Here is a 14957-nt window from a genome sequence, read left to right as displayed (position 1 = left end):
TTCCCCTAGAAAGTAATGCCATCTCCCTCAAACCCTTTAAAGAAATCTGGGCTGCAATGCACTCCTCTGTCCACAATGTCTGTGGCATAGTCTTCCCTAGAAGTACGAGGATGATATAGGAGACCTTTTAAAATCTGTTCCATCCTAAGAATCTCTGGTATCTCATTTTCCTTCCCAAGATACTTGGGTCCGGATGTTAAAAAGGCCATCTCCCCTTATGCCTTCTCAGCCACGCAGCATGCAGGTAAGTCCTCCTGTGGTCTAATTGCAAGAGCAGCAAATCCCCAGTGACTCACTGGGAGGGCATATTGGGTAATTGGAGCCTCAATTAGCCAGTTGAGGTCATGCTTTTCAGCCAGTGCAGTTTGGCACCCCATTGTAAGTAAAGACACAGACACTGCAGGCATAAGCAGTCCCCTTTTAAATCTTTTCCCTTTCAGCTACTGGCTAAATTGGACAAGTCGCTCTTTGCCAGGACACCCTGTTCCAAGAAACGGAAAATGAAAGGAACAGCCCACGTTGCCCCTGGTGTTCTGAGCGATTCTGTGACCCTTTCACTTTGTCTGGGTGCTGAAGACAAAGTTTCAGAGGTCTTACTGGGGAGACTGAAGGCACGCAGAATCTCCTGGGTCCTCTTGACTCAGGACTCTTTGGGGAGAGACTTGAGCTAAGTCCCTAGGAAGGAAATCTTAGCAAGCAAAATGGATCTGGGTTAATGGGAAGGATAATCACCCAAGGCCTGATTCTTTTCCCAATGGCATGGTGCTGGATCAGGCTATTCAGATCTGATTTGACTGAGCCAACAGCCATCTTTAACGCAATCAGGCTCTTGAGACATAGGTCAGCGAGCTCATCTTATGACGTTCTTCAAGACCTTTTCCAGAGGAACACACAGGATGACAGTTCAACCTCCATGCACACTATAAAATCATGACTAAGGCATTTCTGATCTCTTCATTCAGGAATGGGAGATTACTATAGATGGTTGGAGTCTTTCTCCTCACACAAATGATACAATCCTGCTTACTATTTTTTTTTACATTTTTAGTAGTATTTTATATTTTTTCAATTACATATAAAGACAATTTTTAACATTCATTTTTTATAAAATTTTGAGTTCTAAATTTTTTCCCACCCTTTCTTCCCCCCTCCCTAAGATGGTAAGCAATTTGATATAGGTTATATATGTGTAATCGTGTAAGACATATTTCCATATTAGTCATGTTGTGAAAGAAGAAACAGTTTGCAAAAAAAAGTTACAGTTTCCTGCTTACTTTTCAAAAGAAGAAATAATAAATTTGAATTGCCTCTGGGTTTTTTTAGAGGGGCAAGTGGTTGCTGTCATTTTTGTTTAGTCAATCAGTTGTGTCCAACTCTTTGTGACCCCATTTAGAGTTTTTTTGGCAAAGATACTGAAGTGGTTTGCCATTTCCCTCTCCAGCTCATTTTACAGATGAGGAAACTGAGACAAACAGGGTTACAAGAAGGAGGCTGTTCCTTGGATCGGAATCATTAATTGGCAAGATCACACAGTAGGGTAGGATTTATGGATACTTGGGTTCTAGAACTAGGTCTGCCACTATTGGATGACCTTGAGCAAATCATAAATTTAGAGCTGGAAAGGACCTTTGGGATCCCTCACCACTTTATGCCTGTTTCCTGTTCTGCAAAAATAGGTATTATAGTAATATTTCAGCTACATGGTAGATAGTAAATAGGCTTGAAATCAGGAATATATCATCATGAGTTCAAATCCAGACTCAGATACTTCCTAGCTGTGTGACCTGGGCAAGTCACTTAACTTTGCCTCAGTTTCCTCATCCGTAAAATGAGCTAGAAAAGGAAATTGCAACACACTCCAGTATCTTTGCCAAGAAAACCCCAAAGGAGATCATGATGAGCCAGACATGACTGAAATGACTGAACAAGTAATATCTCAACAGGTTGTGGTCAAGACAAAACCTTCATTAGGTTGTTCCAACCAATGTCATTTCACAATAACATCATTAACACACTATGACTAGACCAAGTCGTGTTATAAAGTCGTGAAACTCTTCCTCTGATGTGGCTCACTGTCTGTTTATAATGCGATAACTTATTTGCTTTGCTCCCCAAAGCACCCCATTCTGAGCTCTTCTAAACCCCTATCCAGAAATCAATATTCTCAGGAACATATTTGAGTGGAACCCCTGATGGGACCATTCTACAGATGTTGGTCTGACCCTACCTGAGTTGGGTACCTGGGACATGGTGGTCACCATTCCGCCACCACTGCCCCAGGACCAGGATGGAAGTGGACCAAACAAACAGAAGTCCCTGTGAGCATCACACACGTGATAAGAAAGGCTGTGTGGTATAACTCTCCAATCAACCAGCAAATGCTTATTTATTGTTGTTCAATCATGTCCTACCCTTTGTGACCCCTATGGACCAACTGTCTGTGGTGTTTTCTTGGCAAAGATACTGGAGTGATTTGCTATTTCCTTCTCCAGTTTTAGACAGGGGTTAAGTGACTTGCCCAGGGTCACACAGCTAGTAAATGTCTGAGGTCACATTTGAACTCTGCTCTTTCTGGTCTTTTTTCACTCTGTGCACCATTTAGCTGCCCCATAAATATTTACTTGGCACCTACTATGTTCCAGGAACATAGTGGACACTGGGGATACAAGTACAAAGAAGGAAACAATTCCTATTCCAACACACAATGAACTTCCATTCTAATGGGTCAGCTAAAGGCATCCATAGAGTCATTCAGGGCAAGGAGATTATCCACTATTGAGGTTTGTCTCTAGGAATGGGCACAATGTGGGACAATAGGACCTAACATTCACCCTTAAGTATATGTTTGGTGGCAGGCAGAGATAAGAAGGTGGTGACTTCCCAACCCCACCTGAACCCAACCACATCTCAGGCTGAATTCCAAATAAGATACGAGCTAATATTGACGGACTCCCTGGGGCAAGACCAGCCTTTCTGTTTGCTTTGTCCTCTGAGCCTGAGTCCCCAAGCTTTGGAAGAGAGTAACTCCCCATGGCCCCCAGACCAGATCTGTCATGCCCCCACATCTGCCTGCCCTTCATTCCTTTAAGATGCTGTAGAGCTTGGAACATAAAAGTGATCTTACCCAGATGGCATTGTACACCCTGCTTTGGCTGGGGCTCAGCCCTTCCCCTGGCTCCCAGCTCCTAAATGCATCCTGGAGGAATTTGGAGGCTATCAGAAAGGAAGTCAAATTGTTTTCGGAAAACAATAGCAAAGTAACTACAAGTCATTAGCTTCCTCCCTGGGGCCCCAAAGCAAGTTTGTCAGAGTATCTGAGAGGATTGGTAGTCCTGTTTACTTACAGGGCTCTGGCTAAGACCCATAAATTAATTCTTGTGTATGACTTTCTGGAATGAGAGGAGGTGAGTCATGAAAGTCACAAGTGGATAAAGGCCTATTAATATAGACAAGACTTAACTATAGATAGATAGATAGATAGATAGATAGATAGATAGACAGATAGATACAGAGAGATAGGATAGATAGACAAAGAGATAGAATAGAGACAGACAGAGAGATAGACAGGATAGATAGACAGACAGATATAGACATGTAGATAGACATGTATCCATATATATATATGTACACACATCTTATATGTACATATTTGTTTGCATGTTGTCTCCCACAATGGATTGTGAACTCCTTTAAGTCAACCAAAAGTCACTGCCCTCAAGAAACAGAGACTCCTAAAGGAAGGTATTATGTATCTGTATCTATATACATATCTATCTATCTATCTATCTATCTATCTATCTATCTATCTATCTATACATATCCATATCTATATACATAAACATGCACATACACACATATGTATGTGGATATGCACATATATGTACACATACACATGCACACACATATACCTCCTAAGCAGAGTCTTTAGAGTAATCAAGAGCTGAGCCAAGGAAGGACCAGCTCCCCAGAAGAGCCCCTACCCTCATCCCTCCTCCCCCAACCATGTGCCTGACATTTATGCCACTCAGAGGTGGGGTATTCCTTTTACTTTGCTGCACATGGTCATGCACTATGTGGAACACCCACCACCCCCTTAACTCCTTTACATGTGGGGAACTAATCCTTGGGAATTAATTTTTTCAAAGGTTATTTTTCCTTTTGCTTTCTCTTCTGTCATTGGGATTTATGCTTTATTATTTTTGAAAGGTTATTTTAATCCTCTCTTGCAATATGATTATTAGTGATGGCTTTGGGTTTTTGTGGATGCTGGCAGGAAGAAATTTTATTTCATTCCTTTTCCTTTTCCTTTTATGTTTTAATTGTTTATTTTAAATATAGTTTTGATTATTCAATGTTTTCTTTTCCATCATGACATTTTAAAGTCTTAATTTGTGTCTTGTTTCATGTTTTTCTTTGTTCAGTTTGTATCTGTTGGGATTTTTGCCTCCTCACTCTGGAAATTTTATTTTATTTTGACTTTTCTCCACTGGGAGTAGGCCATTGCCACAACTTCTTTTGCATGCATTTTCCATTTTTTGTATATGTTCTCATTAGCCACTGTAAGCTTTGATTCCAGAAAAGTCCTTTTTTATTTCCAATTTTATTTCCCATTTTGGTGAACTGAATATTAAGATTAGAAATAGATTAAAAGACTAAAGTTATTACAAGAATATTGAGAAAGAATGTCAAAGACTTGGAGGATTGCAGAGTAATATATGATAACATAAAACCAAGTAAGGTCACTCAAGGAAGTACTCTATGAATTCCTTGCCCCATTTGAAATACATGGTCACCTTGTATTGTAGTACCAATGATAACTATTTGCAAAAAGACCACTATAAAAATAATTGAGCTTATGCACCAGTGCTGTTTTTTGAGGATGAAAAGGTAAATAAATTTCATTTAAAAACTCAATGATATCCTCCAAATTAAAACAAGATCCCTTATGATACTCAGTGACTTAAATGCCAAGGTGGGAAAAGGTCAGAATAGCATGAAATAAATGGAAAAGAATGTTCTAAGAAGAAGAAATGAGAGAGGCCAAAGGCCTGTGGACTGCTTAGAAGCAGGGCCTTTTTATATCATAAAATCTTTTTTTTTAACTTTTTAAATTTTTTTATTATTTCTTTTATCTTTAAATTTTATTTATTTATTTATCTGTTTTTAGAAATCTTTCTTCAAGAAAAGAATTGGCCCTCTCAATTCGGCACTCACTTCACAACATGCCCCATATACACACACACCTGCCTACTGTGGGGGTGTAGTGTGGACCTCAGGGGTTGTCTGACTAGAAAGTGGCTGGAACTTTCATGGGCCAATGAGATAGACTTCAGGGAGATTGTCCGATGAGTCTGTTACTTAGGAAGATCACTAGGGAAAAGAGACACCACTGGAATTCCCCCGGGGTCTTTGCTTCATTTACACTGATGATGAACAGAAGGAAGAGGATGGAGGGGTCAGGGAAACCCAAGGGGGACTTGGGAAGGCTCTGAGTTTCCTGAATTTTCGCAATGAAAGACTTCAGGTCCCTTCTTTTCACCTTACCATTAATAGTTTGGGTGGCAAAAGTGATATAGGGATCGTTGTTAAGTTGTTCAGTCATGTCTGACTCTTCATGACCCCATAGACCATAGTTCACCAGGCCCTTCTCTCCTCCACTCTCTCCCAAAGTCTATCCAAACTCATGTTTGTTGCTTCGATGACACTATCTCTCCATCTCATCCTCTGCCATCTCCTCCTTTTGCCTTCAATCTTTCCCAACATTAGGATCTTTTCCAATGAGTCCTGTCCTCTCATTATGTGGCCAAAGTATTTAAGCTTCAACTCCAGTATTTGTCCTTCCAGAGAATAGTCTGAATTAATTTCTAAAAGTATTGATTGATTTCATCTCCTTGCTGTCCTCAAAAGTCTTCTCCAGCATCACAATTCAATCAGCAGCACTCATCTTTCATTAAAGTCCAACTCTCACAGCCATATATTATTACTGGAAAAACCATAGCTTTGACCATCCAGACCTTTGTTGGCCAGGTGACATCTCTGCTTTTTAGCATGCTGTCCAGAGTTGCTGTAGCTTTCCTTCCAAGAAACAAGTCTTTTAATTTCATGGCTGCAGTTGCAATCTGTAGTGATCTTTGAGCCAAGGAGTATAAAATCTGACACTGCTTCCGTTTCTTCTCCCTCCATTTGCCCAGAAGTAGTGGGACCAGTTGCCAAGATTTTAGCTTTTTTGATGTTAAGCTTCAAGACATCTTTTATACTCTCCTCTTTTGCCCTCATCAAGAGGCTTTTAAATGTTTTCACTTTCTGCCATCCCAGTGGTAATGTCTACATACCTGAGGCTGTAGATATTTCTCCCAGCAACCTTAATTCTGACTTTTGATTCATCCAGCCTGACATTTTGCATGATGTACTCTGCATATGAGTTAAATAAATAAGGTGACAACCTACAGCCTTCACTACTCATTTTCCAATCTTAAACCAATCAGTTGTTCCATGTTTGGTTCTAACTGCTGTTTCTTGGACCATGGACAGGTTCTTCAGGAGACAAGTAAGATGATGTAGTACTTCTATCTCTCTGAGGACTTGCTACGTTTTGTTGTGATCCAATCAAAGAGTTTAGTGTAGTCAATGAAACAGAAGCAGATGTTTTTCTGGAGCTCTCTTGCATTCTCTATAATCCTGTGAATGTTGGCAATTTGGTCTCTAGTTCCTCTACCTCTCCAAAAACCATCCTGCTCTTCTGTAATTCTCAGTTCACATAGTGCTGAAGCCTAGCTTGCAGAATCTTAAGCATTACCTTGCTGGTGTGTTAAATGAGTGCAATTGTTCAGTAATTTGAACGTTCCTTGGCATTGCCCTTCTTTAGGATTGGGATGTAAACATCTTTTCCAAACCAGTGGCTACTGTTGAGTTTTCCAAATTTGCTGGCATACTGAGTGTAGCACTTCATCTTTTAGGATCTTAAATAGCTCAGCCAGAATTCTATAACCTCCACCAGCCTTATTGTTAGCAATGCTTCCTAAGGCCCACTTGACTTCATTCTCCAGGATGTCTGGCTCTAGATCAGTAACCAAACTATCATGGTTATTGGTGATGTTAAGATCTTTCTTCTGTTTATTCTTGTCCCTTCTTAATCTCTTCTGCTTCTGTTAAGTCCCTACTATTTTGTTCTTTATCATGTCCATTTTTGCATGAAATGTTCCCTGATATCTCCTATTTTCTTTTCTTTCTTTCTTTTTTTTTTAAGGCAGTTGGGGTTAATTGACTTGCCCAGGGGTCACACAGCTAGTGAGTGTCAAGTGTTTGGTCTGAGGCCGGATTTGAACTCAGGTCCTCCTGACTTCAGGGCCAGTGCTCTATCCACTGTGCCACCTAGCTGCCCCTCTCCTATTTTCTTGAAGAAAATTTTATTGTCTTTCCCATTCTGCTGGGTTTTTTTCTATCTTTGCGTTGCTGATGCAAGAAAACCTCATCTCTCTTTACTATTCTCTAGAATTCTGCATTCAGTTGGGTATATCTCTCTCTTTCTCCTTTACTTTTTGCCTTCCTTCTTTCCTTAGCTATTTGTTAAGCCTTATCAGACAGCTATTTTGCTTTCTTACTCTTCTTTTTCTTTGGGATGTTTTTTGCTGCTGCCTCCTATATAATATCGTGAATCTCTGTTCATAGCTCTTCAGGCACTCCATCTACCAGATCTAGTTCCTTGAATCTATTCATCACTTCCACTTCATATTCATAAGGGAGGGTATTTAGGTCATATCTATGTGGTCTGGTGGCTTTCCCTACTTTCTTTAAGACTAAATTTTGCAATAAAAAGCTCATGATCTGGGCCACAGTCAGCTCCAGGTCTTGTTTTAACTGACTGTATAGAGCTTCTCCACCTTTGGCCACAAAGTGTATAATCAATCTGATTTCTATATTGACCACCTGGTGATGTCCATGTGTAGAGTCATTTTGGGGGTTGTTGAAAAATAATGTTGGTTATAACCAGCAATTTATCTTGACAAAACTCTATTATATGTCTCTGCTTCATTTTGTACTCCAAGACCAAGCTTGCATGTCATTCCAATTAACTCTTGATTTCTTACTTCAACATTCTGATTCCTTATGATGATTGTGACATCTTTTGGGGGTGTCATTTCTAGAAGATGTTTTAGGTCTTCATAGAACTGATCAACTTTGTCCCCTTCAGCATTAGTGGCTGGAGCATAGGTTTGTATTACTGTGATGCTGAATGGTTTACCTTGGATTTGAACAGATATCACTCTGTCATTTTTGAGATTATACCCTATTACAGCTTTTCTCACCCTTTTATTGATGATGAGGGCTACTCCATTTCTTCCTGCCCACAGTGGTATATGTAGTGATCACCAGTCCCATCCATTTAAGTTCCCTGGCACCCAAGATGCCCATGTTTACTCTTTCCATCTCTTGTTTAACCACATCCAACTTACCTTGGTTCATAGATCCTACATTCTAAGTTCCTTTGCCATATTGATCTCTACAGCTTCAGACCTTCCTTTCATCACCAGATGCATCTGCAGCTGAACATCCTTTTAGCTTTGGCCCAGCCACTTCATTAGTATTAGAGCTACTTGTATTTGTCCTTCACTCTTCCCCAGGGGCATGTTGGATACCTTCTAACCTGAGGGCTTCATCTTCTGATGTCATCTCTTTTATCATTTTAATACTGTCCATGGGGTTTCTTGACAAAGATACTGGAATGGTTTGTAATTTCCTTCTCTGGTGGATCACCTTTTGTCAGAACTCCCCACTATGACTTGTCTGTCTTGGATAACCCTGCATGGCATAGCTCATAGTTTCACTGAGGTACACAAGCCCCTCTACCATGGCAAGGCAATGATGCAGGAGGGGGATATAGAAGTAAAGGTGACCAATATTGTCAAAAATGCTTCTTTCCAGGGGACTCCATCAAGGGTATCAAGGACTCCATCTGGGGTATCTCCAAAGTGGACACCTGCATCTAACAGAAGAGGGAAAAACAGCTTTGAAGAAGAGCAAGCAGAGGAAAATAAGTAGAAGAGTGAGTCACAGAGAGTGAGCAGAATCTTTCAGTGGTGTGCTTCCAGTGGAGGAGTATTCTGGCTGTCTTTGAGCTGCTTCTTATTATTGGAGACCCCTTTCTGTATGGAAATGTGTGGTCCTGGTGAGAGTTTATCCTCACCTCAATCTTCATCGCTCTCTTTATTGCCCCCTCCCACTTTTGTGTTCAGTAGAGTCATTAATTCCATCTGGTTCCAGGGTATTATTGACCTAGCATTCGAGTTATCTAGGAGAAAGCCTCAACCATTCCCAAGTTTCAGCAAAATTATCTTTGACATACTTTTTCACCTCTTGCTACAGCCCTTTTTTATAATCCAGCAAATGTTTGTGAATCTCTTCTTGTTAACCAATGAATCAATCTCCTGCATATATCCCTTTATTGCTTATTCTACTATTTTGAGTATGGTTGGTTCAATGAGAGAATTGAAATGCATCAGCAATTATCCAAGACAGGAAGGCAATTTGAGTAATCACCTTACCACTTTGCATTTCAGCTATCTGAAATGTTAGTCCTCTTATATCATCCTGAAAGCAATGTTAGTCTTCTTACGTCATCAGTGACTGCTTCCTTTCTAACCTCTTCTCTCCATTCATCATCAAATGCTAATGAAACAAAGACACTTAGGAAAGTATACTTCTTCCAGCTATGCCTCTTCTCCTTGGTAATTTTCCTAAACAACTTTTCCTAAGCCTCTTTCCCAGACAGTCTCCATAAGTCGGTTCTGAGCAGCTCAATCTCTACAGAGAAGCTCCCTTCACCACACCAATCTTTTGCCAAACTGTAGGCTGCGGCAGTCCATTGAACTGCCTCCAGTGGGGATGGATTTGGTGGGGAGGCATTGGTGACTATACTCCCTGTTTCTCCTCCTCTAGGGAAAATAGGACCCACTCTAAGTATCTTTCTTCACAATACCATCCTCTATGAGGATGTAGAAATCTATTGCAAGAGTAGAGCACAATCATTTTTCACACCAATATAAGGATTTTTAGCATCATTGCAAATCTAAAATAGCCACAGGTCTTTCTATTACTGTTTTCTAACATTTGCCAGCCCCATGCCTGTAATGATTTGAATACTTTGCTTTTCTCCCTGTGTCATCCTCTTCCTTCTCCCCTCCCCGCCCCCTTCACCACCACTGTGTGAATGGATTTTATAAATCCAATCATTTGATGGTTTCTTAGTTATAAAGGAAGGAGTCTCCCAGCTATTTCTGGTTATTTCTTTCTATAGCCTTCACTGTCTTTGTTTCCCTTAACTCAAGTAAGATTTTCATCCCTCCTGCTCCACTACACCTGAAGAAGTTGGTCTACAAAGAGAAAAGCCAAAAGTGTTGGTTTTGAGAGATGATGTTTGGCCATCTCTTTGAGGGGAAGAGGGAGAAAAGAGTTCTTATCACTGGCTCATTTAAAGTTCTCTAATCTGCAGGGGAAGTACCAGTTCTAGACAAGTGTCATCATTATCACGGGATGCCAAGAAAAGTCAAATTTTCCCTAAACACTAGGCATAGCTCTATCATCCAAAGAGCCAGAGACCTGAAATCCACTTTATCAAAACCACTGCCAGTTATATCCAGCCATTTAAAAGGATGCTGCAAACAATTGGGAACCATAGCAGAAAGTACATTGAAAGACATTAAAACTGTAGCACTGGACATGGTGAGTACCAGATAACATCACAACAAATTAAATAAACTCTATTCTAATAGACAGGAAAATACTTCTTATTGATGTAGGAGTTATTCCTGAAATAGCTGTCTATATAAAGTTAACCCACTGACTTGTCAAAGCAAAGATCAGAATCTGTAAAAAAAAAAAAAGCAGGAAGAAGGAGAAGGGGCATCCAGGTGGCCCTGGAGTCCAGAGGACTTAACCCCACTGCTTAGCCCCCAAAACAAACAAACAAAAAAGAAGAATGAGAAAAAAAATATGGCAAACAATTGACTAACTCAATACTGAACTATGTAAAAAAGGAATTAACAATGATAAATGGGAAATGGACATTAGAAATGACATTAACACTGTATACAATAAGTTTATATACAGTTTAGCCACTGTAAACCTATTGTCACAACAGAAAGACCAACAGAGCTCAGAAATTGCCTGAGTCAGCAAATATTTAACTTATCTGCCAAGCAGAGAAAAGTGATAGTCAGAAGCAACAGGGGTTTAGAAGATAAACTATTTTGTAAATTTTATGAAGAAGAACAAGGGTTATGAACAATATCATCTTGTGAATCAGGAAAAAAAGCACTGTAGGGTAAAACCAGTTTAAGGAAAACTTGACAGATAAGCCAATCAAACAAAGTCATTCTGAAGACATTTAAGGATGAAAATGGAATCCCAACCATTTGCATAAAAATGGGAAAGATTTCTAAAAATTGCTATAACAAATGGTTTTCATCCTCAAGGACTGTGGAACCATCACACTGCAACCCCAACATTATAATCCTGCAAATATGCGCAAGGAAGGTAGACATGATACTAAAGAGAAGAAAAATAGAATCACAGGATCATAGGTTTAAGGCTAGAAAGGATCTTAGAAATCCCCTAAACCAATTTCCTCATTTTACAGATGAGGAAACTAAGTCTCAGAGAGGTTGAGTGATTTACCCAGGGTCACAAGGTGTAATAAGTGGAAAAAGCCAGAAAAAGGAGCCTCTGTTGTACCATGCTGGAAAAGCAGTTGGATTGGACCAAGTATAAATAGAAAAGAACCATGCTGGAAGAGACAAATCAAATCAAGTCCATATGCATTTATTAATTGACTATGTGCTAATCACTGGTTATGAAAGTGCAAAAAAAATCAATTTTTAAGGTATCCGAAGGAGTGAAAGATTCCCAAAGTGTAGGGGCAACATCTTAGACACAAAAAAGGTAACTGTGATGATATCAACAACCACCAATTTATTTGCCTGATCTCCCATATAAATGAAATATTACACAAACCATCTATACTCTAATTGAGGACATCTCAAATGAGGGTATTAGTAGGGTAAAAGCTTTCAAAAGAGATGTTCAACACTGGGTTATATCTTTACCATTTTTCAACTAAGTAGAGAATATAATGTCTTATTTTTTATTATGAAAAAACCCATTTGATTCAATAGAACAAAACATTGCCTTAAAGGCTCCTTCCCAACAATGGATCTCCAAAGCCTTTATCAATATCATTCAAGATTACTTCAAAGATACCACAGAAGAAATCTTCAACGACTGGTTCAGTGGATCATGAGCATCAGGCAAGGCATAAAACTGAGAGATTCACCGAAGGTGTTTGCCAGAGTTATAGTAGGCATTCAGCCCAGGTTAAAGAGAGTTTTTCTATACATGGTGAGGTGTTTGTGGATGACGCTGTCCTAGTTACAAGCCCGAGCACATTGCCAAGTTTCCTGGAAGAGATCAAAACCTTGGCCATACAAGAAAGACCCAAAGAATAAAGAATGTCTATAGCCCCCAGATTATGCCACACATTTTGGATGGGAAATGTGTGCATAATAATAATAATAACTAGCATTTATATAGCACTTTAAGGTTTACAAAGTGCTTTTTACAAGTATTGTCGCATTTAATCTTCATGATCTTCTGCAAGATAGGTGCTGTTATTATTCCTGTTATACAAATGAGGAAACTGAGGCCGGCAAAGGTAAGTGACTTGCCCAAGGTCACACAGCTAGTAAGTGTCTGAGACTGGATTCCTGATTTCAAATCCAATGGTCTTCTCACTGCCACCTAGCTTCCAATCAGTATTATATCTGGAATAGACATATAGATAGACAGTGATTTTGACCTGGATTTAAACAGGAGAGTAGGCCGTATTGCCTTCAGGAAATTGCAAAACTGCCTTGATAAACCCAAGCTCCCTATGGAAACAAAGGACCACCTTAATACCAGCTTGGCGGCTGCACATGCTACAACTTCTTAGAGCCATAGGTGAAAGTTGGGTGAAAGTGGACACCAAAGGTAGATGAGCAGCTCTGAAGAAGGTTTGGCAAACCCTCATACTAGAGGTGCCAGTCCTCCCTGCACACCTCAGACACCCCGACTGACACATAGTAGGCATTTAATAAATGCCTGTTTCCTTCCTTTTCCATAAATTATAATTTTAAGAGAGTTATCTATAACACTGAGAGACTTAGTGACTTGCTGAGGGTCATTCAAGTAATCTGTGTCAGAGGTAGAACCGTGACATGAAAAGTGCTGTATAAATTTAATTATTATCATTGTTATTATTAATATTATTGTCATTATCTCATTCTCCTTTTTTCCAAGGACTTCAGATAGAAATGGTCTGAGGCTGCTATCCCACTACTATTTTTTCATATTTACTATTCCATAGAACAGTAGTCAAATGGTCAAAACATTTTTGTAGTTGAATAAAATTATTAGGATGTAAGTTCCTGTTCTGTGGGCTCACTGAAAGCAGCTGTGGTACAGTTAGTAGCAGATGGAAAAATTGTTACTGCTATGATGATAAACTGCTATTATCAAGTTACACCAAGTCAACTAACACTTAAAAAGTACCTACTGTGTGCTACTAAACTAGGTGTTATAAAGTATTTAAAAATGTAAAAACCGTTCTTAGTTCATGGGGTATACAAAAACAGATGGCAGGCCAAATTTGGCCCATGGATTGTAATTTGCCAAGCCTTGTGCTAAACTCTCAGAACCCTACTATGCCCACATGGACCCAATTTGTTCTCCCCAAAGAGTCACTTTGGTGCCTGATGATTCAAGGCATGTCAAATATAGGTAAGAGAAGACCCAGAGAAACAAGATCCAGCCATCACAAAACCAAACAAAATTCTATACACACTTAAGATGGTGAAAGATTAACCCTTCCCCAAAGAAGGAATTGGTTCTAACTTTAGAGGAGAAGCCCAGACGGGGATTCAGAGCATGCATGTAGTGTAAGGTATAATGTATGGTAAAAGAGAACCCAGGCTTGCATCTTGGCTCTGCCACTTACTAGCTGTATGTCCTTAGGTGAGTCACAAGAACAATTTGTCTGGGCTGGTGCAGTGAAACAAGATAGAAGAAAACTGCTAAAGAGGAAATGTAAAGAAACTATAAAAAGTCATTTTACAGAAGATGGTAAACAGTTCAATTTGCCTCAATTCAACAAAATTTGTTAAAATTTAGTACATAGGGGCAGCTAGCTGGTGCAGTGGATAGAGCACCGGCCCTGGATTCAGGAGGACCTGAGTTCAAATCCAGCCTCAGACACATAACACTTACTAGCTGTGTGACCCTGGGCAAGTCACTTAACCCCATTGCCTAAAATAACAACAATAACAAAAAAAAAATTTAGTACATACAAGGATCATGTGGGTGCTCAGGATCTAAAACTAAAAAAATAATCTCCACAGGTGCACAGAAAAATACATAAAACTTAAGTCAAGAAAGAGAAAGCATTGGCACCTGGGAGATCCCAAGAGGCTTCATAGAAGCCCTCTCTGCAACAAGGCAATCCCTTTTATACCTCCCTAATTGTTCCACTATCCTACTCACCACAATGACTTTGCAAAACCTTTCCATCCCTCCTCAAACTTGCAGTCCCTCCCCCCCCCTTCCCCCTTTCAGCTGAGAACCTTGCCTCATATTTCACTGAAAAAATAGAAGCCATTCTCCAAGAGTGCCTTCTTCATCCTCTCCCCTTTCCCTCCTCTTCTCATCGCAGAAATGCCTTTGATGACTACCTCTGTCATTCCAGGCTCACATGAAGAGACAGCCCTTCTCCTTTTGAAGGTTAACTCCTTTGCATGCACAAGTGATCCTCCAGGGGTGGAATCTGTGACCTCATGGCCACATGAGGTGCAGCCTTTTGATTAAGTCCAAATTTTGTAGAACAAATCATTTTATTAAGGGGATTTGTTCTGTGAAGTTTGGATTCCATC

At 39.9% G+C, this 14957-nt stretch overlaps 1 pseudogene; it reads left to right on the top strand.

Annotated features, from left to right (window-relative positions):
• Window positions 1-238: 238 nt before the first annotated feature.
• On the top strand, window positions 239-9866 carry LOC110216634 (etoposide-induced protein 2.4 homolog; annotated as a pseudogene).
• The last annotated feature ends 5091 nt before the right edge of the window (window positions 9867-14957 follow it).

Source organism: Phascolarctos cinereus, unplaced genomic scaffold (genome assembly GCF_003287225.1).
Source record: "Phascolarctos cinereus isolate Bilbo 61053 unplaced genomic scaffold, phaCin_HiC Scaffold_5;HRSCAF=322, whole genome shotgun sequence".
In the NCBI taxonomy this organism is placed as follows: Eukaryota; Metazoa; Chordata; class Mammalia; order Diprotodontia; family Phascolarctidae; genus Phascolarctos; species Phascolarctos cinereus.
Note: the sequence above shows the minus strand (reverse complement) of the source record. Positions and strands in the feature narration are given on the sequence as shown.